Source organism: Grammomys surdaster, unplaced genomic scaffold (genome assembly GCF_004785775.1).
Source record: "Grammomys surdaster isolate TR1022 unplaced genomic scaffold, NIH_TR_1.0 129, whole genome shotgun sequence".
Classification (NCBI taxonomy): domain Eukaryota; kingdom Metazoa; phylum Chordata; class Mammalia; order Rodentia; family Muridae; genus Grammomys; species Grammomys surdaster.
This window is the reverse complement of record NW_021604587.1, coordinates 1,334,489-1,354,487: the sequence shown is the minus strand read 5'-3', so window position 1 is coordinate 1,354,487 and position 19,999 is coordinate 1,334,489. Positions and strand designations below refer to the sequence as shown.

Below are 19,999 nucleotides of genomic sequence, written 5' to 3'. Positions count from 1 at the left end.
ACAGTTTCCAGTGCCCATGTGCATACTGGTAATTGAACCCAGGTACCCTGGAACAGCAGACCCAGAGCCATCTCTCCACCATCACCCTCTTTTTAAAAACATAGGGTCTATTTTAATGAGAACTCTCATGGTGGCATTGATTTGTGTTCTCTCAGTGATTACTGATCCATAATGAGCTTGTGATCTTTAGATACATCTCTGAAGATATAACTATTCAGAGTCTTGACTGATTTTTAAATTTTATTGGTTTTTGTTTAACTTGCTACCAAGTTAGCTAAACTTATAGTCACGGTTTAATTGTAATGGATGTAATTGTCACCTCAAAATGTGGTTGTGGGGGAGACAAATATGTATTTTTAAAAAGCCACTTTAGAGTTGAAATAGTTATTGAATAAAAGATGTATTTTTATCCAGTAGAGTTTTATTTTATGCACAACACTTTATAGGACCCATATAGTGTCATATTTAATGAAATACATTCCATTTCCAAATTTTTTTTTGGACTTTCACAATTAGCAGGGAAAGTAAAGAAGGCAGACTTTAAAATACTGCAGAAATTCATTGCACAAGGGGATGGCTTCACTGTGCCATCTTCTTACAAATATATAATGTTCTTTGACCACTTTCACTCCTATTACTCTGCCCTGCCCAGGCGGTCCTCTTCCTTGACTCAACAGTCCCTATATTTCTAGGTCGTGTGTGTGTGTGTGTGTTTATATATATGGTCATTATATATGTGGGAATACATATACATATACATATACATATACATATACATATACATATACATATACATATATATCAATCCAAGTTCCATTCATTTTCCTGTAGGTGACATAATTTTGTCCTGTATGGATAAACAAAATTCCAGTGTGTTTATATGTCACATGTTCTTTTCTCATTCTGTTGATGGAAACTTAGGCTGAGTCCATGAAGTGGGTGCTATGAGTAGTGGCACAGCAAACACAGATGTGAAAGTATCTAAGAAAAGCTTTTCCGTGTGTTTGTCTCTTTCCTACATTGTTCATTCATTTCTCCTTTTTGTGGAAAAGTACGGCTATCGAGGAGGACGACTTGGTCTGTTTGTGGTATACACCTGCTAGCCTAGTTTGCTTAAGGCAGAGGATCATCTAGGCTTCTCTTTCCCCTCTAATTTTGCTTATCTGATTCATCACCATTCCAGCCCCTCAGCATCCAGTGAACCAGGAAGTTTAAGCTGCACTTCAGGGGTTCTGATGCACTATTCTCAGGTTTTGCACACATTAACTTGTTTTCACTCTTACATCACAACCTGTGAGACCTGTGAGTATTTCCATTTTACAAAGGTGGATACCAAAGCACAGAAAAAAAAATTTTTTTCCTGGGATCTTGCAGTTAGCACAAGTGGAACCCAGGAAGATCTGCAGACCCTGCTTCCTGACTATGTTGTTCCTGACTCTGGCACTGGTAACATGCAGGTCTTTCTCACTGCTCAGCCTCAACATTTGCCAACTATGCCTAATTTTAAAACAAGTCACCTAGAAATATTATTGTCCCTTGGTAAGAAATTTAAGATGGTATGTCTTATGTAAAGCATGATATCATCATTCTTCAGAAAATTAGACACAGAATTGCCACTTGACCCAGCAAGCCCCCTTCTTGGCATACTCTAAACAAACTGAAAATAAAAAAGACTCAAACAGATACTTGCGTATTTACTCGTGGCACCATTATCCCCAGTAATGAGAACAATACATCTTTTCATTCAAGAATGTACTTCTGGTCTCAAACATAAAGTTTGGTCCTAAGGGAATTGTTAGATCTGTCTCTCAGCTTCACCCAATTAGCTGTCATTTCTGTCTTATGTTCTTGATGGACACACTGTCAAGGACTGAGGGGAGAGACCTAAGTGGGCTTAGTCTCTCTGCAGACTGCTGTGTAATTCTGTTCTTCCATGAAATGAGGGTATTAGTAGAAAACCATGAGGATGCCTGTGTATGTCCTCAGACCAAGACCACAAGGTTCAAATATGTTTTTGCTCATCTTGTTTCCAGAAACCATTAGAAGGAATGAAGAGGAGGAATCTCTAAATAACAGAGTAGTCTGCCATTGGCATTGTCTGGATTCTAGACTCTAGAATATTCAGCTGTGGCCATACTATAAATGCAAATTTTTTGCCAACCAATTCATCATAGCTTATACATCAGACTCCTTAAAAATCACTGTGTTTAAAGATTTCACCCTGAAAATGTCCTACACTGAGTACCTTTGAAAACTGACAAAATTCTTGGTTCTCTAAATTACAACAGAATCTCAACTCTTTCTTTAAGCCCTCAATTTTGACCTGAATTCTTCAGAGGGAGTTTCTAGCTCCAATGTGTAGACAGGCAGCTACTTAGTCTTCTAAGAGATAGAAAAAACACAAGCAGTTTCAGCCAGACAGTGAAAACTTGATCCAAATGATAGACGAGAAGAAAGTCCTGATCCATGGAAGATGTCACATGGATATAGCAGGAAGGGAGGGAGATGACTGCTGGTACAGTGCCGAATTGTAGGAATACATGCTCAGTGTTCTGAGAGAGAAATTGAGGCACCGGGGAGAAGATGAAGATTAGTCAGCATGTGGAAGAAGAGAATGCGAAGAAAGGGTTATAACAACACCCACTGTCCAGGGTGGCTTCCAAATTTCTTCTTCCAGTGTATTTCTTTATCATGTAGTCAATCCATAAAGGGCTTCAGTCATTGACATCTACAGGGGTAAAAGTTAGTTTTTATTCAGGTCATCTGAGAAGTCAGCTAAAACTTCAGAATTAATGTTAAAATTAAGTACCTTTCAAGCACAAGTCATAATTTGTTCAAAATAATGAGAAACTCCTGAATAAAGAAAAAGAAGATTAAAAACTCCCCAAACACTCAAGTCCCTCATATGACAGAAAAAAAAAGTACTTTCAAGGACAGATAAGCCAAAGCAAGCATTAAAACACTAACATTTCCCAAACAAATGCAATAGTCTAACACCCGTGATCGGAATCCTGAAAAAAAACTTTGTTTATAAATATCAAAGGGAAATTTCTGGAAAGTTCCTAGTAAAATAATCAGGGATAAAAAGAATACAAAAAAAGAATTAAAAAACAAGACAAAACAAAACAAAGAAAAACCCAACCCACATTGAGCATGTATATATATGGCTCTTAGCAGATTTGAAATGGAATAGTGGCAGAGGTGGGAACAGGACTCTTTGTAACTGACTACAGCAAGTAGTGTCTTTGGTGACAAATATCCTGGTTTTCCCTTGAAAGTCTTGCATGGGGCCTCCATATATCTGCCAGCCTTGGGCAGGAGCCAGAGAGTTTATCACCTCATCACGTAGTCAGCCAACTCAAATGTACTGCAATAGCTCCAGACCCTATCAGTTTACACACTGCGCCAAAATCTACAAGTATAACAGCATATGCAGGTGGGTGACCAAGGCTGGGAGAATGGCCAGGATTGGGGACCTGCATTGTGTGCCTTGAAGGACCCACTGTTAGAAAAACACATAATACTGTCTAAAATTTACTTACTGACAATTGAAAACCAAAAACACAAAACAAAACCAATAAAACAAAAAAAGAAAAACAAAAAGAAATGAAAACAAAAAACCAAAAGAAACAATAAACAAACAAAACAAACAGACCAACAAAACAAAGCATTCCTTCCTGTGTAAAATTTACCATGTTAGATTTTTTTCTGGATCTGGGTTATGTTGTTAAGTGGAAAGAGCTAGAGCTATTTTTTTTAATTAAAATATAGACATATCACTGAAATCATAACTGCTCACAGGTTGATGGAAGGCTTTCTCAACATGAAGGAGTTTCAAGAACAAAAGTCACAGGAAGCTTACTTAGTCAGCTGATCTGAAAGCTCTGCACCTACCTAATAGCTGAATGTCTAACCTAAATAGTTAACATGGAAATAAAGTGTGTAAGATCAGCAGAGACAGTGCTTGTATTCTGTGTTAAAATAGTTCGATTCCCTACCTGTCCTTTAAGAATTATTTCAAGGAAAGTCATCATCAATGAGGTGAGATAAATACACAGAAAAGAAAGTAGGGTGGTGTAACAATAAAAACCAACTCAACAGGGAAAGAAAGGATTTTACAAGCCTCTCGGCTCCTTGATTCATGGGGCCACCATTAACCCCGAGTTTCCGAAGAGCACTCCCGGCCCTCGGGAGCTTCTGAGACCAAAGCTCCAGAGTATTCACGTGTCTGGGCAGCGGGTAATAACTGTCAGATTGTGAACCAAACTTTCAGCAAAGCTTCTGTGGAGAGTGGGATCACGGGACGTACTTTCCTGTGTTTGATTCCTACAGTGTTTGAGCTCCTCTGCAATCAAGATAAATCGCATTTATAATTAGAACAGGAAGGATAAAATGAAACCAAAATGACATTCAAAATGCCCTTTGTTGCCTGAGTCTGCGTACATCTCTCTACGTAAAGTGAATCAAAAGCCACGATAGTTATTTGAGGGGAATATTGTCAGCAATGCCCGCCATTTCTTTAACTACTTTTCATACTTTCCAGACTCTAACTTGTCATTTCAGTTTTCTAATAAAAACAAAAATAAACAGCATGCTAATGTAAATACAGAAGTTTAAAATCGTTCAGCTTCCCCGGCTGCCTGCGAGCACATTTTCTGTTTGATTTTGCTACACGTGTGGACAGCTTTTCCCAGACTTACATCTCTGGTTTAAATTATACAGAAGCTGTTTTACTTCCCTTTATAAGTGTCTCATTTAAATTCCCAGGTGTAGGTAGGTGCGGTGTGAACTGGGAGGAGGAGACCCTTTTCATTTCCTGATGCCCTTGCCGTGAGAGGTAAGCAAGCTCCGGACAGTGGACAGCGGAGACAGCCCCAGCCTGGCCAGGGCTACCAGCTTTTCTTTCTGGTTCTGAATCTTCCCAGAGGAGTGAGTGAGTGTCTGCTTGGGTCTGGATGTTGTGACCTTGATTCAGCATTGATGTTTATTGTCCAAAGTTTATAATTTTTATAAAAAGCAAACAAGTAGGAAAAAATGGAGCAAAAAGCTTATAAAAATTTGCACCCGTTTTCCACAATCCAGTGTTTATAAAAAACTGTCATATCTAACAGAAATTCTAAATACAGGCTGATTTTTCTCTCAGGAATACACATTCCAAGTATTTTTAAGTATATTATGATAACTTTTTCATGTGACAGTCATTTTCTTGAGACCCTATTTGGTTTGTCAACAAATTAAACAATAAAAATTAGATATAAAGTATTCACAGACAGGTATACACAACATTGAAATGTACATTTGTTTTGACATTCCTATTAAAATTAAAATCTCTGTATCATCCCAGTGTTCACCAGCAGTTACGAGAAGGAAAGCTCGAAAAGCAAAGCTAAGAGGAGTGGCTTCCCGCGGGACCGCCATACCATTTGGCAGTTCTCTCTTCCGGGGCTAGAGACAGGTGAAGTTTGTTCCTGGTACTAAGGTTGGGCAGTAAAAAGGGATGTGGGCATAGACACGTTGGAACGCTTTTCTGAAATTCCTAGTGTTGATGTTTGCATTTAAAAACATCGTCTTTCGGCACTTTCTGTAATAGTCTCTCGAACTCAGCTGAGGACTGTGGGAACAAAAAGGGTTTGTGGAGTTCTATGAACAGCAAATCGCAACGAAGATTGTCTCCTCTCAGTTCCCCTAGCACTTGTCTCTCAGCATATTAAAAATCCTTCCCCCACTTTTTTTTTCTTTTTTTGCAGGCCGTATTTTCTTCTGCCCTTACACCCTGAGTTCTTTTCTTTTTATGGACGTTTCTTTTCACACCCTGCTAACTCATGCCTTACATGCCTTTTTTTTTTTATCCAGCTGTGTGGCTGAAAAACCTCAAAGTCAGTAGGTGGTCATGGACCTGTGCCCCGAATCCTGTAAGGCAAGTAGATGTGGAGTTGACAGGTCTCAGGACAGGATCTTTCAGCACCAGACACAGGAGCTTCCAGCTTGCAGAACACACACGTCATATCTTCCTGGTGGAGCCTCCTAGGGCAGACAGCACCTGTGAACCATAAGGTAGGCTTCCTCCCTGTCCTGGTGGACTGAGCCATGTCAACCAATGCAGGGCAAAAATGTTTCCAAATGTAACCTTCCACTGAACAAATCAGTTCTTTTCTGTCTACACAGTGGTGGAATTGGCAGCCTGTCTTTCTAGACCTCACTGATATACCACTGTGGCTGGCAGCCAGGCCTGGTTCAGCTAAATCACAAGTCTGGCTGAAGTTCCCAACATCTGTATATGTTCACTCTGCACTTGGTGAGCACCAAAAGGAAGGGACTTCTCATTTGGGGCTGCTCAAAAGCTGACAAAGCAAATGTTTTGTTTTCTACTGTGAGCTGGGTGCCAGCTCAAAGCTAAAGATTTATATTTTGACACCCACTTGCACACATCTGCATATTCTTTTTATAAGCGATCTGAAGAATGGTTAAAAATGCTGTTTACAAGCCATGCCACTAAAAGGGAGAGGCCAGGGTTCCAGTCTAGGGAGATAAAAGATAATGTAGTAAATTATTTGAGCAGAATGTCGTTTTTAATGTAAAAAACATTTAAAGTACTTTAAACCTTGGTAAATCCTTTCAGTATACCTATAAAAAGCATAGAAAGCAGAAGTCTATCTTTTTTTCTCTCTCTCTCCCATAAAAATGCAAGATAAATATCAGTGGACAGAGGTGAATAATCATGGATTTGGGGCACTGCTAAAAAAAAAAATGTAATTTTTCCCTAAGGTGGGGGTCTCAAGTCTTCCTGTGTATTAGGGTTAGAGATTGCTTTCAAATATCTTGATGTTCAGGCTATACCTAAGATCTGGCCATCACTAACATGGTCGTTTGAAGTTCCACAGAGAGCACCAGTGGGCAGGGGCCCAGTTTGAGTTGCAGGGTTCTGTTAACCTCTCAGTTGACATTGATACCTATATCAGAAGCTTGTGTCTGACTGTATGTAGCTGCTCTCCTTGTCCCAGAAAGTGTGCAATACTCCCTGTTCATCCTTCTGTGGGGGTCCCCAGGGCTCACCTCTCACTGCCTTTAGCAGGAAGCCAAGGCTGTTCTGAGTGCTCGGGTTGGCCACGGTAGCTGGTCATTCTCTTCCTCTTCCATCCACTCTCATCTTCTAGAAGGTCCCTTTGGGAACAAGGACTGTGTGTCTTATTTCCGTATTCTGCTATAAGCTGTATGTTTTTAAGAAGTGTACCCAGGCCACGTTTTTTATTCTTAAGTGAATGGGTATATGAATTCATAAGCCTACATGAGTGTAAACCCAGCCACTACACAGTAGAGTGACTATAGATATTAGTAATGTTCTATATATTCTCAAAAGCTAGAAGAAATTATTCTGAGTGTTTTCACCACAAAGAATTAAATAATTGAGGAGATGGATATGCTTTCACTGATTTGATCAAGATACACAATACATACATGTGACTCAGATGGGACCCCACAACTACAGGCTTTATGTTTTCAAATATCTGTTCAAATGTAAATTTGAATTAAAAATATTCAATTGCCAGTATCAAGGTGGTTCAGTTCAGTGCCTATTTTATTAAGTGCCTGTTTGGTACCTACCTGTTCATAGGTATAGGTTCTGAGGACTCGATTCTGAACCTGCAGATGGATGTTGCTGTTTACCATGTGGGTCCCTTAATGGCAGGCTCCTCATGTGTCTTAGAACAAACTTGCCTCTTGCTTTCCCTTTTTTCTGTCTTTCTAACACACAGTGTCTTTGACTTCCACTCCCTCCATGGAAAGTGTGTATGAGACTGAACCCGGTCCAGCGAACTCGGGGCTGGAAGAGAATGCTTAGTTTTATCACATGTTGTGTACCTTCAGGGGTCTCCCTCCAACTGGGCTGGCTTCTGAGCAGAGAGGACAAGAGTTATTCAGAGGGGGGCTCAAACTTAATATAAACATTCCTTGATCCACAGAAAAAAATTGAACTGACACTAGAGCAAAAGCCTGGTCTCTAACTAACTGTAAAACCTGCTGTTGCAATTTCTGAATTCAGAATTCTCTCCCTCTTCCCAACCTATGATTAATTTAGAGCTAGGCTTGAAAACATGTTTTAACTTTCGCTCTAAATCAGTCAGCGGGCATGTATTTCTTTACCTAGCACCATACATTTAGATCGTATTTTCTTGGAGGGAAAAAACTATATGCATAGAGCTGGTTGGAGGTCACAAGAAACACCCAGGCTGGTGTTGGGCTCCTTCTTGATCCCCTGTCTTCCTCCAGGAGCTCCAGGACTTTGCCATAGTACCAAGGGTACTTTGTCTGACAATACATTCTTGTCTGAGCAGAGGCATTAAACTAAGATGTTGATTTAGAGAAAATGTTTTCCAAAGTTCTTAATGTGAAGGAGAGAGGTGAAGCTCAAAGGAAAGCAAAGGTTTCCCTTTAGCATGACTTTGAAAGAAATGCCTGTATTTCAAATTCTAGAATGTTCTCTCTGAGCTGACTTGATGCCAACAGGGATTTCCCAAAAGCAGACGGATATTGGTTCTAAGACGTATGGAGGAGAATTTTGTTAGCAAAGCCTCCTGTTTCTTTTATTTTTGTATTATCTATTTACCATTCATTTGTTCATTTGTTCTACTGGGGATGGGGGTGGGGGTGGGGGTTGAACCTGGCACATGCTAGGCAGGAGTCCCACCTACACTAATGTCCTAGGCAGCTTCTGTTTAATTGTGTCTTATCCCCCAAAATGAGAAAGTCACCCAGTGTTGTATTATTCCAGGTCTTAAATCCTTTCTAAAAATCATCCAGGAAAATTCTAAGTCTGGACAGGATACTCTTTAGTCTTAAAGTATTGTAGACACGTGGGGACTGAGGGCAACAGCTCAATCTCTGTTTGGCTCTAGGTATTTGAATATGGTCTGTTGTCCTCCTGAGCTTCACCCTACCTCCCGATGCCCTTGCAGACTTGACGACAGAGTTTGCTTCATTAAATCCTGCAGGAAAGAAGGTGGTGGAACTGAATTGTGTTGAAATGGTAAGTAAAAAGTATTTAACATCTAAGAAAATCTATGAGTTAAAACTATAATTACGTCACTCAGAAGAAAATCCATGGCTGGTGGCTCCACAACTGCCTGTAACTCCAAATTCACGGGGATGCTTCTGGCCTCTAAAGCTACCTGTACTTAGACGTATGAACCCACACAGAGACGCATATACATAATTATAAACAAAACAAAAATATAAAAAATTATAGCACTTAAAGACTAAATGATTCTCTGTGGTCCATGATACACGTAATTTTCACATTTTTTTAAACTGGGGGGTTATATTTATTAAACAGATGAAGAAATGATTATTCTCGTTGTCAAAACAATGTCATTACCACTGTATAGCGGATTATCAATAATCTAGAAATGATCTAAAGTATGTAGGAAGATGTATGTGCCTAAGACTATGTATGTGTTTAAGACTTCATACTAGAGTCTTGTGAAACTTCAGAGCTTTGGTATCTTAAGGGAGGAGTGGGATTTTAGAACCAATCTATCATATATAGCAAAGGACATCTGTCTAGCTGTTCCTGACCGTTGACTGTGTTGTGTCTGGGAACATGAGGGAAGAAGTTCTGCTCGTGGTACCTGAGTTAACTTATAGTAACCCGTGATTTCTGTCAATGAACTTGCATATCATACTAGTATACCTTTTAAGTTCTAAGGATGTGAAGCAGGTTTAAATAAATGGTATATTAAGATTTCCAGATTGTTCCAATTTTGTTTCAATATGAAATGTCATACTAGGTCTTAGGCTTCTTAAGTATTAATAGTTCAGAGTGAGATGAAGGATGATGTCCATCTATGGCTCAGGTATATGGAACCTAGACAAAACAGAATAGGTAGAATTGTAGTGGGAGTATAAAATGATGTAAGCTCACCAAATTGAAAAGCCATTTTCTGTCATAGTTTTTGATGCTCATAGCCAGTCACCACATACCACTGTTAGAATCTAGAACAATGGCAAACAAAATTTTCTTTGGAGGAATAAACGTAATAGCACATCAGTTCATGACGTATTTTCTCCATTTAGCAGAGTTAAAATGGTTGCAAAAGCAGTTTAAGAAGCATGTGTATTCCCTTTCGTGTCAGCTGTCTTGTCAGGCAACACCATTTACATTTTATACTTTCTGCACTTTTCACAAATTTTAGATGGGAAAGTTGGCTGATCAAATGGGTTTCAGAATCAACCTATGAACCATAAGGCTCATTCATAATTTCAGTGCTCCAAAGGCAGGCGCAGGGAAGGCTCCTAATAAATTTGCCTTAATGGATGTCTAAATTAATCTAAAAATGGTATAAAACTCAGTTTAGGGCATAATGTCTTTAAATGCATGTTTGTGTTATTGTTTTTTTTTCCCCTCTATTTTCTTTCTTGTCTGTTTTTCTCATCCTTTCTTGCTGTTCTGGGCCCTGAATCTAGAGCTTAGAATGTAATGGGGAAACACTGTACCACTGAGCTGCATGTCCAGTGCCAAGGCTTTGGCTGCATTTGTTTCAGTTGCAACAGAACCACCACAACATGACACACTGCAGAGTACTGTTTGGATAGCTAGTTTAATTTTCAGTAATTTTTTTCAGAAGGTAGACCGTGGTCAAAGCCATTTCTAGGTCACTTCTATGGCAGTGCTGAGCCTTGCCTCTCTGTGTTGAATTGAAAATTTCTCTTAAAACTACATATAGATAGATAGATGGATGGATGGATGGGTGGGTGGGTGGGTGGATGGATGGATAGAGAGAGAGAGAGAGAGAGAGAGAGAGAGAGACAGAGTCAGATATATGTTTCATAATACATATTACATAGCTTGCAGCTACCCAGGCAATTTTTTTCTTTAAAAATACTGTTAGATACTCTCTAAATTGAAAGAAATATACTTTTCCTTTGTGTAACAGAAGAAATAATTAATGTCTTTAAAATCTCTCTAATAATACATATTTTGAAAAATAAACTTCTAAATTGTTATACTTATGCAGGTAACAAAATGAGCTATGTCTAAAGACACACACACATATGTATATATATACGTATGTGTGTATATATATATGTACACAATGTATACACATGTATGATACTTAATAAATTTTATGGTTCTAAGCAATATAAGTTTTTGAAAACTTCCATACACTGTGAAGAAAATACTTTCACATTTTTATCTTGTTTATCTACTGGGCAAATCCTCAACATGCATTGGCTCTGGGGTTAATGTAACTTTGAAACCAGGCAACATAACAGATTTGGCTCCTAATGCCATATTTTGGTCTCACTTCCACCAGACTCTGAGTCCCACGTTCCATTCTGCTGCAAATTCACCCTAGGGAAGCAGCCTCCTGAGAGCAAAGGCTGAACCGTCATCAACATCTAAGAAGCTTGAAAACAGAGTCTCACCTGAGTCGTGCCCGTGCCCTCCTGGGTGGCAGACCTCTAGTAGGAGAATGCTAGAAAATGAAAGTGGATTGGAGATTTTGAATCATGAGTGTTTCAGCTGAAATCTAGACTGCTTGGTGCTTGAGGCTTTTCTTCTGCTCTCTCAGAAATATTCTTGACAATTAAAAATGTTGTTTTAAAATGCTGTTGAAAGGTGGAGTGACTGTTGTTTACAGAGATCCATACAAAATACATCTGTCTCTTTACTCCTGAAAGAAAAGGCAGGTTGAACATATAATTTTGCACTGACAGCGTTTACAAACAAGAATTTTAAAATAAAATGTGCCCTTTGGTTTTGTGTGCGTGTGTGTTCGTGCACCTACATGCGTGCACACTCGTGCATATTTGCGTGCATGTGTGTATAAGCATTCCACAGGCATGTCTGGGAAGCTGAGAGGTCTCCATTCTTACTGTCAGCTGTCAATAAGCTAATGTAGAGCAGAAGCTGGGATGGAGGTGGCAAATCCCTCACGCAGACATCTGAACAGGTTTCCTGTGCCCTACTTACAGACAGATAGCATCATCTGGAAAACCATACATCAGAAAAATAGGTGGCCTGCTCCTGATGGTAATGCTTGAGGTGTCTGAAGAAATTCAGAGGCACATCCATTCTTCTCTTTCGCTATTATATTTCTTTCATTTCTAAGTTAATGAAGACACAACTTAGAATCTCATTTGTTTTAAGGGAAAGGATTAAACTACAGTGGATGGAAAGACTCCTAGCACTACCACCTCCACCTGTCTGGTCCGAAGAAGCCATTCCCTATGGCTTTGCTGTCATTCTTCACATCATTGTTCATGTGAAGCGGGGTACCTCTGCATGAGCGGAGTGGTACCTCCGCATGAGCACAGTGACTAACCATTGAGTTATTTTTCTTGTAGTGACTTTAGTGTTTTATGAGTCTTTCCATCTTATGTCTCATGAATTAACCTCACCCCACCATCTGAAATAGCACAGTTTGATCAAAGAAGTAAATTAATAAAGTTGAAATCACTTCCACCGAGGCCAACACCTTTCTCTATGCTATGCTTTTATTGCTCTTCCCAGCTGATATTTATAATCCCGCCATATGTGGTTATAAAGATTTATTATGAGCCTGTGGAATAAGTCCTGCGAATGTGTACAGTAAATGTCCAAGTTTGACTCAAAAGCCTTGGAGATTTCTAACACGATGAAGCCATTTTGATCGCGAGCCAAGCAGCACGGAGTTGGAGCAGAGCCTCATATTGACAAAGGGTTTAGCTCTGTGCCTTAGACTATACTAAGCCCGTGTGTGGGTTCCCTCTGAATATTTGCAAAGCTCAGGTAGGTATGTTTCTTCTTCCTCACTCTCCTCATCTGAGGAGAGTTGAAGTTGTAGAATCTGTTGACCAAAAGTTGAAGTGGAAAAATTTAAGACCGCAAATAAAAGGTCTTTAAAGACACGACAGAGCTGAACCAGAGGTTCAGTGAATGGGACATCTGTATGTCCATCCTAGTCAGGCACAACTAATTACTGAGAAGGTCTTCTGAGCCCATGGGGAGAGAGAAACCTGTAGGCACCAACTAGTATGAGCTCCTCCACCTCCATAGCAGTAACTCCGGACAGGACTCTGCTTGTCTCCTTCCACACCTGTCTTCCATGTGTTCAGTTTCTCTTACCCTTAATATATGTGTATATTTTCTCTTTTTAAAAAAATGTGTATGTTATTCAAGTGAAGAGTTGCTATTGGAAAGAGAAAAGTCTCTTACTCTATTCTAGGCTGCTAGAACAAAATACTGTATATCAAGTAGCTTATAAACAACAGAAAAATATTTTTCACAAATCTAAAGGGTAGAAATCCAAGATCAAGATGCAGTCAGCTTCCCTGCCTGGTGATGCTCCCAACCTGCTTGATAATGACGCCTTTGTGCTGTGATTTCACACAATGGAAGCAAGAAATTAGTTTTCTCAATGACTTATCTCAGTCATAAGGGCTCTGTGCTCATGATGTACCTGTTGCCCTGAAACCTTACTTATGCTATTACCTTGGGGGTTTAGATTTCAACATATCAATCTTGGTGGACAGGAGCAGGTAGTGGACATCCAACCACAGTGATTTTCAAATAAAACAACAGAGTGGGCTATCTCCCAAAATTTTAAATGAGGTTTCTCAACACCCAAAGAGTTTGTCACCTAAAATACTTATAAAATTATTAGAAATTTTATGTATCCTCTCCACCCAGGGGTGTGGAACCACTAGGGCATGATTTTTTTTTTTATCAGAAGATCTTAAGGATTTTTATAGGTAGCCTGGGTTACAAACTGGTCTAAGTCAGTGCACTTTGCTTCATCCCAGGGATTGATTCACACATTCTGTGATGGTGAGTATCTGCACTGGTGAGAAATCTGAGCAACAGCTCCTGCTGCAGCTTTGTTATTTTTCTTTGGGTGGTGTTAATAACATGACACTCTGTCTTAAGTCTCTTGGCCATCTGAATAAGTGTCTATTTGAAACAAATTATGAAAATAAACATGTCGGTTGGTGGGAAGAGAAAATTTGGAGCCAAGAGAAGTGCAAAATCTACGTGTTCGCCTCACATGTCCAAAAGTGATGTCATTCACACCATAGTCAGTCACCTATTGTGCATGACTAAGAATCATGAAGATGGAGACACTCCTCATTGTACTTTCTAAACCTTTACAGATCTCATTACTTGCACAAGACCATCAGCACTTAGAAGCCTATCTCATTTGCAATGAATAATTTATGTCACTGATTGATATTCACCAAGACTTAACTAAGTCAAGATAATAAGTGTTGATGAACAGGGAACACAGGGTTTAAGGAAGAAGGTGGTTAATGAACCAAAGATACTTGAGGCAAGTGGTGGAGGACGTCTAGACTTGAAAACAGGATCGATCTGGTTATAGGATGGTATATAAGGGACAAGAAACAGGGGGCCAAGAGAGAAGAGAAAGAGGGACCAGAGAGCAGACAGAAACTAGACTGAAGGGAAGGGGAAGCTAAGGCTAAGTAAGGCATGTATCAGCACAACAGCTTTAGTGCTAGCTTGGATGGTGTCTGTGTTTCTGGGACAATACATACTCCTTTCTACAGGAGTCTAGTTCTGATACATTTCTAGTAGAAACTGTACACGTGTTTACTAAAGGAATGTGCTAGAATGCTTGTGGTGGTACCAGATCTGCACTTATTCAATTGTTTGCTAGAAATACTACAAAAAAAAGTACCACAGAGTGGGTGCCTTAATCTGTACACATTTATTTTCTCACAGTTAGAATGAGACTTGGAAATCTGAGATCAAGGTATCAACGTCACTTTCTTCTAAGATCCTTCTTCTAGGGATGGAGATGGTTGTCTCTTCCTTGTAATCACATGATTCCCCCCTCTCGTGTGTCTCTCTATCTTTCTGTCTCTGTCTCTGTCTCTCTGTTTGTGTGTGTGTTCTTTAACATACCCTTTCTTATATTCTAGTTAGGGTGCATCTAAATTTCTTCATTTTATTTTATTAACCTCTTTTAAAAAACCTATCTCCAAATACTGGTCCATTCTGTGTACAGGGAGCTAGCATTTCAATATGGAGAATAATGATACACATGTCTAAAACAGAGTTGTTGGCTGACAATGGGACTACAATGACAGGAAGCAGTGTGCGTGAATCTCATAAGAGTCGGGTTGAATGACAGGCCAGACCAAAGCAAGTGTAGACAACTCTGTGTCCATGGAGGTCTTGAAGAACAGAAATGGTCTACAATGAGGTAAGTAGAAACCAGAATAGTGGTTCTTCTGGAGATGGCTCAACTCCATCATTTCTGCATGCTGATAGTCCTTCTTAGATTGGCATTCTTCACACAGGTGTAATTACATGGTGCAGAAATACCAACCTCTGTACTTAACAAGGCAGGACATGTTTTCACTGGGAATGTTACTGAATTTTATGGTTACAGAATGAAAATTATGATTACTGTGTTTTAAGTGGTAGCTCAAACTATCTGCAGATAATTGAAGATTAACAGGATTCATATTAGTACCTTTCTATCCAAAATAAAAGAGTTGCTAGAGGCTCTGAGGAGGAAGTAAAGTAGGAAGGTGGAGAGGGCAGGTGCACATTAAGAGACAGATGAAATGGCTAATGGCTGATTGACTAAAATTCAGGATAAAAGTACACTGTAGCTTTCAGGTTTTGTTTCTGTTTTCTGGTTGTGCTAGGGATTGAATCCAGAGCCTTGCTTACACTGCACAAATGTGCTAAACTAAGCTGCACTCCTGACCCTGTAAAGGGGTGCATTCAAAAGGTACAACAGTAAATGAAAAATAAAATAAGTAAATAAAATGAATACCACTGTAACCAAGCACTGTGAGGACATAACAGTAAAAAGGAACATATTGCTTCCATGGGAAAGACTCAGTGGAATTCTGTCTAACTCAAGTGAATATTCCAGGATGGAGAAGGCAGTTGCTAAATCATGGGAAGCTTGGAGTAAGCCATGATGAGAACGTTCACATCACAGGAAGTGACAGAAATTAACTATGAAGCCACCAACCAACAGAGATAAAAACGGAACTGGCTGATCATGAGGGTCCCTGGAAGCATGTGTCTATCTCATAAACATCTGTCTCAGCAAGTCTGAAAACTCATTAACTAGAACATAATCACTTAGAGAAATAAGAAATGACTGCATCAAATTTGGTAACAATTTTCCTTTCGATGATTCTAATAATTGATGGTGTTTTGTAAATGTCAACAAGAAAAAGTTTACATTTTTTTCTAAACTGAATATGTATTTGAGATTCGAATGAAATCTATGTCAGATATTAAAATAGCAGGGGGAATAAGATGGTCCTGGCTAACTTCACTCCAAAGAATGCTCATCTAGGATGCTCTCTGTCCCCTCCCTCTTATCTCTCTATTGTGGCGGCAGTCATTCAAGGTGAGACAAGGTAAAAAAAAGCCATTGCTGTCCCCTTACCTCTTCGTCCCTGGCTACTGTGTACTGGATGTTCTGCTCTGGCCTTCTGCTTGTCAACCAGATATTTTTTGATTCTTTTTATCCCATTCCCAAACTGAACAGGTCCCAGGTGCCAGCAACACCCAACCCCCCTTCTCTTCAGGCTTCTGAGTTTCTGAGTCGCCAGTAGTGTCAGAGAGCTGTCCCCTGCTGTGCTCCTGAAGTTTATATGCTGAATCTGTGAGCTTGTCTGAGAAACTCCCGCCCACATGGGGTCTGTTCCCAGAGAGTCTATTCTAAACCTCAACTATATTAGTTGTGTGAGACACATTAGAAAAATAAATGATTCTGGGTACCCTGGCCTTGGAATTTCCTTTAAGATATTTGTTTTTGAAAGGCAAAGGGTAGCAGTAAGCAGAGTGTCTAGGAAGACAGGGCCTGGACTTGGTTTTCATCTGCCCTATGTACTATTTAGAGGGTATGGTTTACCTTCTCAGAGCCTCAGTCTCTCTGGAGCTGGGGAGCCATGTCTCTTCAGCAGGTCAACACTGGGCAGATGTGATCAGGCCTGGCAGATGTGTCTTGCAGAGCTCTGTGTGGATCTGTCTCCACCAGCGGCTTCTGCAATTAGCACTGGAAGCCAGAAAGCAGAGAGTGTTTGACAACCTTGTACTCTCAAAATTGAAAAGACGTTTAAAACTAACCCAGTCTGTTCATTCCCTTGTCCTACACATGAGAAACGGTCAGTTCTACCTAGGCATGGGCTTTCGTCAGAACAAAAGAAAATTTTTCTCTTTTTTTTCCTTCTTTTCATATGTGTGTGTGTTTGTGTGTAAGAGAGACAGAGAGAGACAAAGAGACAGAGAGAGGGACAGACAGAACAGAGAGAAAGAAAGAGAGAGAGGCAGGGAAGTAGATGGGGCACGAGGGTGGGGCATGTATGTCTTACTGTGTGTATTTGTATGGAGGTCAGAGGACAACTTCGCAGATTCTGTTCTTTGTTTCCACCTTTATGCTTGAGCATGAAGGGAGCCCAAGAACTTTACCTGACCAGACCATCTTACCTGCTCAAAGAAAAAGGAATTAGAATTGGAGGCCGTGTTTTTATTTGTTTTGTTTGGCAAAACCAAATTAAAGCTTGGCATGGCAGCTGTAATCCAAGTTGGAGAAAGCTGAGGCAGGAGGACTGCTACCAGAGGCAGCTCAGCCTGGGTTACAAAATTCCAAAGGAAACCAAACCGTCTGAGTTGTTCATTATATCTGATGTCAAGTGTTCCTGGTTTACTCTAGAGACTTCTTTAAACAAACAGAGCTAGCAAACATAAACAGATTTTGGCCAGGTGGACTTTTTTTTTTTCTAAATATCACAGGCCAAGGAAAAGTTGCTCAATTCCTGAATGGTTCTGAGCAGACCAGTTTTGATCCAAGTCAGTTATATTTCATACCTCAAATTTTCTGCCTATTTTAAATTTGAATTTTAATTGTAAAGTTGAGGTGAAGTGTAGGTGGGCATTTGAATTTTAAAAATGAATAGAAAAGACACTAAAGAATTGAAAGATAAACATTTGGGTTCTCAAAGGAAAAGAAGTCTTCATTCTATTTTACAGCCAACCATAACTGGAAGATGAATGACACTTTTTGTTAGTGTCATGCTTTTCAAATGACATTAAAACCTGGTTTTGCATGAGAGGATCTGGTAAAGCAGCCATTGTCAACATCTGTGCCTGATTCTGCAGCACATTGTGTCCTCAAACTTTCACTGACTTCCTCTAGAACCCAGCCTGGGTGCCCAGCGTGCCCAGAGGTTTATACGCAGTCTGACTCTGAACTATTAAGCTGCCACCGCCCCAGAAAGTGACACTTCTTACCCCACACTCCTCATGCAGACCACCCCTAGCACAGGCTGAATCATCACTGTTGAACAAGGTGGAGAACTCATCAGTCCCACGAGTTCCTTATTTCATTCCAACTTCTATAACTTTAAAAAAATTAAACTTTTTTTTTAAATTTTACTTTATGTGTATGGGTATTTTGTCTATTTGTACGTCTGTACACTATATGCTTGCCTGGTATCTGGAGAGACCAGAAGAAGGTGTCAGATCCCTGGAAATGGTCAACTCCCAAAAGTTTTTGTCTATCTTTCACAAATTATTGTTGGAAATCTATTTCTAATTAAATACTAATTTCATTAAGACCCTAAATGATAAGAGCAGTTAAATGTTTCAAAAAATAGATAAAGGCAATAAAGGGAAAAATAAATGTTTACTGAGAGAAGCGTGCTAAGAAGTTGTTACACAACTTATGGTTATCCTGCAGTATACAGGGATTCCCCATATGTATTACACACACATACACACACACACACAATGCTTTTACTGTATATTAATCTGAGAAGAAAAGCTATCAAATCCTCCACTCATGCTAGGAAATTTCAGAATTAAAACACTTGTTTTCTAGAAGTTGTTGCGTGAATTCATGAAAGCTACCTTTATCACGTAAGACCCAGGAAGATTCTAACATGGAAACTACAGATCAGATCAATGCCCCGTAGGAGAGGAAGAGTCTCTGTGACTGCATGGGCAGTGTAGGTGGCAGCATAGCTGCTTCAAAGTCACATGCTCCTAGGGCCCTCAAGGTACTGCCACCCTGCGAGGGTAGCTTCTGGGGAAACCTGTGTTCCTAGGTAAGTTTCCATGTAGCCTTTCCCTACAGCAAGGCTGATGTCTCTTTGTGAGGAACTTCTTTCTGAGGTCTTGGTTTCAAGATGAAAAACAAGTAATTTGATCCCATTCGGCAGAGTAAATTACTTCCTGGACTCAATGTTAAACACAGCGTTGTTTTCTTTTAGCTCTAAAGCTAGAATGACACATCTAATGAGTAAAACCATAAATAAAATAAAATAATAAAAGGCTATAGATGAAAACAATGCAAAGAATGGCTGGCTGGCACTGGGAGTGCTAGTCTACACTCACTGTCTCTTTGGTCCACCAAAGATACTTTGTCCTTGCTGTTACCCTTTCCGTATGCCTAGGAAACATTTGAACCACACAGCACACAAAATATTCACAAGAACCTGGTAGCAGATACAGTTTCTCCTGTGTACTTACTTCTGCCAGCTACGGGTGGAGAACCACAAGCTACCGGGGTCGCCTGTTGGCAGCTTCCTTCTGGCTCATAAGGCTAGTCAGAAGCAATGACAGACAGGAAGTCATGAAAGTTTTTTTTTTCCTTGTGGGGGCCTCTGCTCCTCCCACAGTTCCACATAGAGACTGAGCTCCCATAGTCCCCCAGTGCTTTGTGACAGACCTTCTTCACTTTCCTGATTGTCTGTCAGATCTCTTTCCAGGACCAAGAATTTTGGGGATCATGTCTATCTTAACGACTTGAATACTAGTTCCCAGGTATGTGTCTTGAGGAACACAGGACAAGGTATAGTTTTGTATGAGATACGTACAGTCTCTCTCTCGCTCTCTCGCTCTCTCTCTGTCTCTCTCTCTCTGTTTCTCTCTCTCTGTCTCTCTCTCTCTCGCGCACACACACACACACACACACACAGAGAGAGAGAGAGAGAGAGAGAGAGAGAGAGAGAGAGAGAGAGAGAGAGA

The 19,999-nt window shown here is 40.0% G+C and overlaps 1 long non-coding RNA gene across 1 annotated transcript; it reads left to right on the top strand.

Moving 5' to 3' along the window:
* The first annotated feature begins 5,879 nt into the window (after positions 1 to 5,879).
* Positions 5,880 to 12,428, top strand: LOC114609830. Its single transcript, XR_003709591.1, has 3 exons — positions 5,880 to 6,054; positions 6,166 to 6,295; positions 11,355 to 12,428. It is a non-coding gene; the product is annotated as an uncharacterized LOC114609830 (long non-coding RNA).
* Positions 12,429 to 19,999: the final 7,571 nt, after the last annotated feature.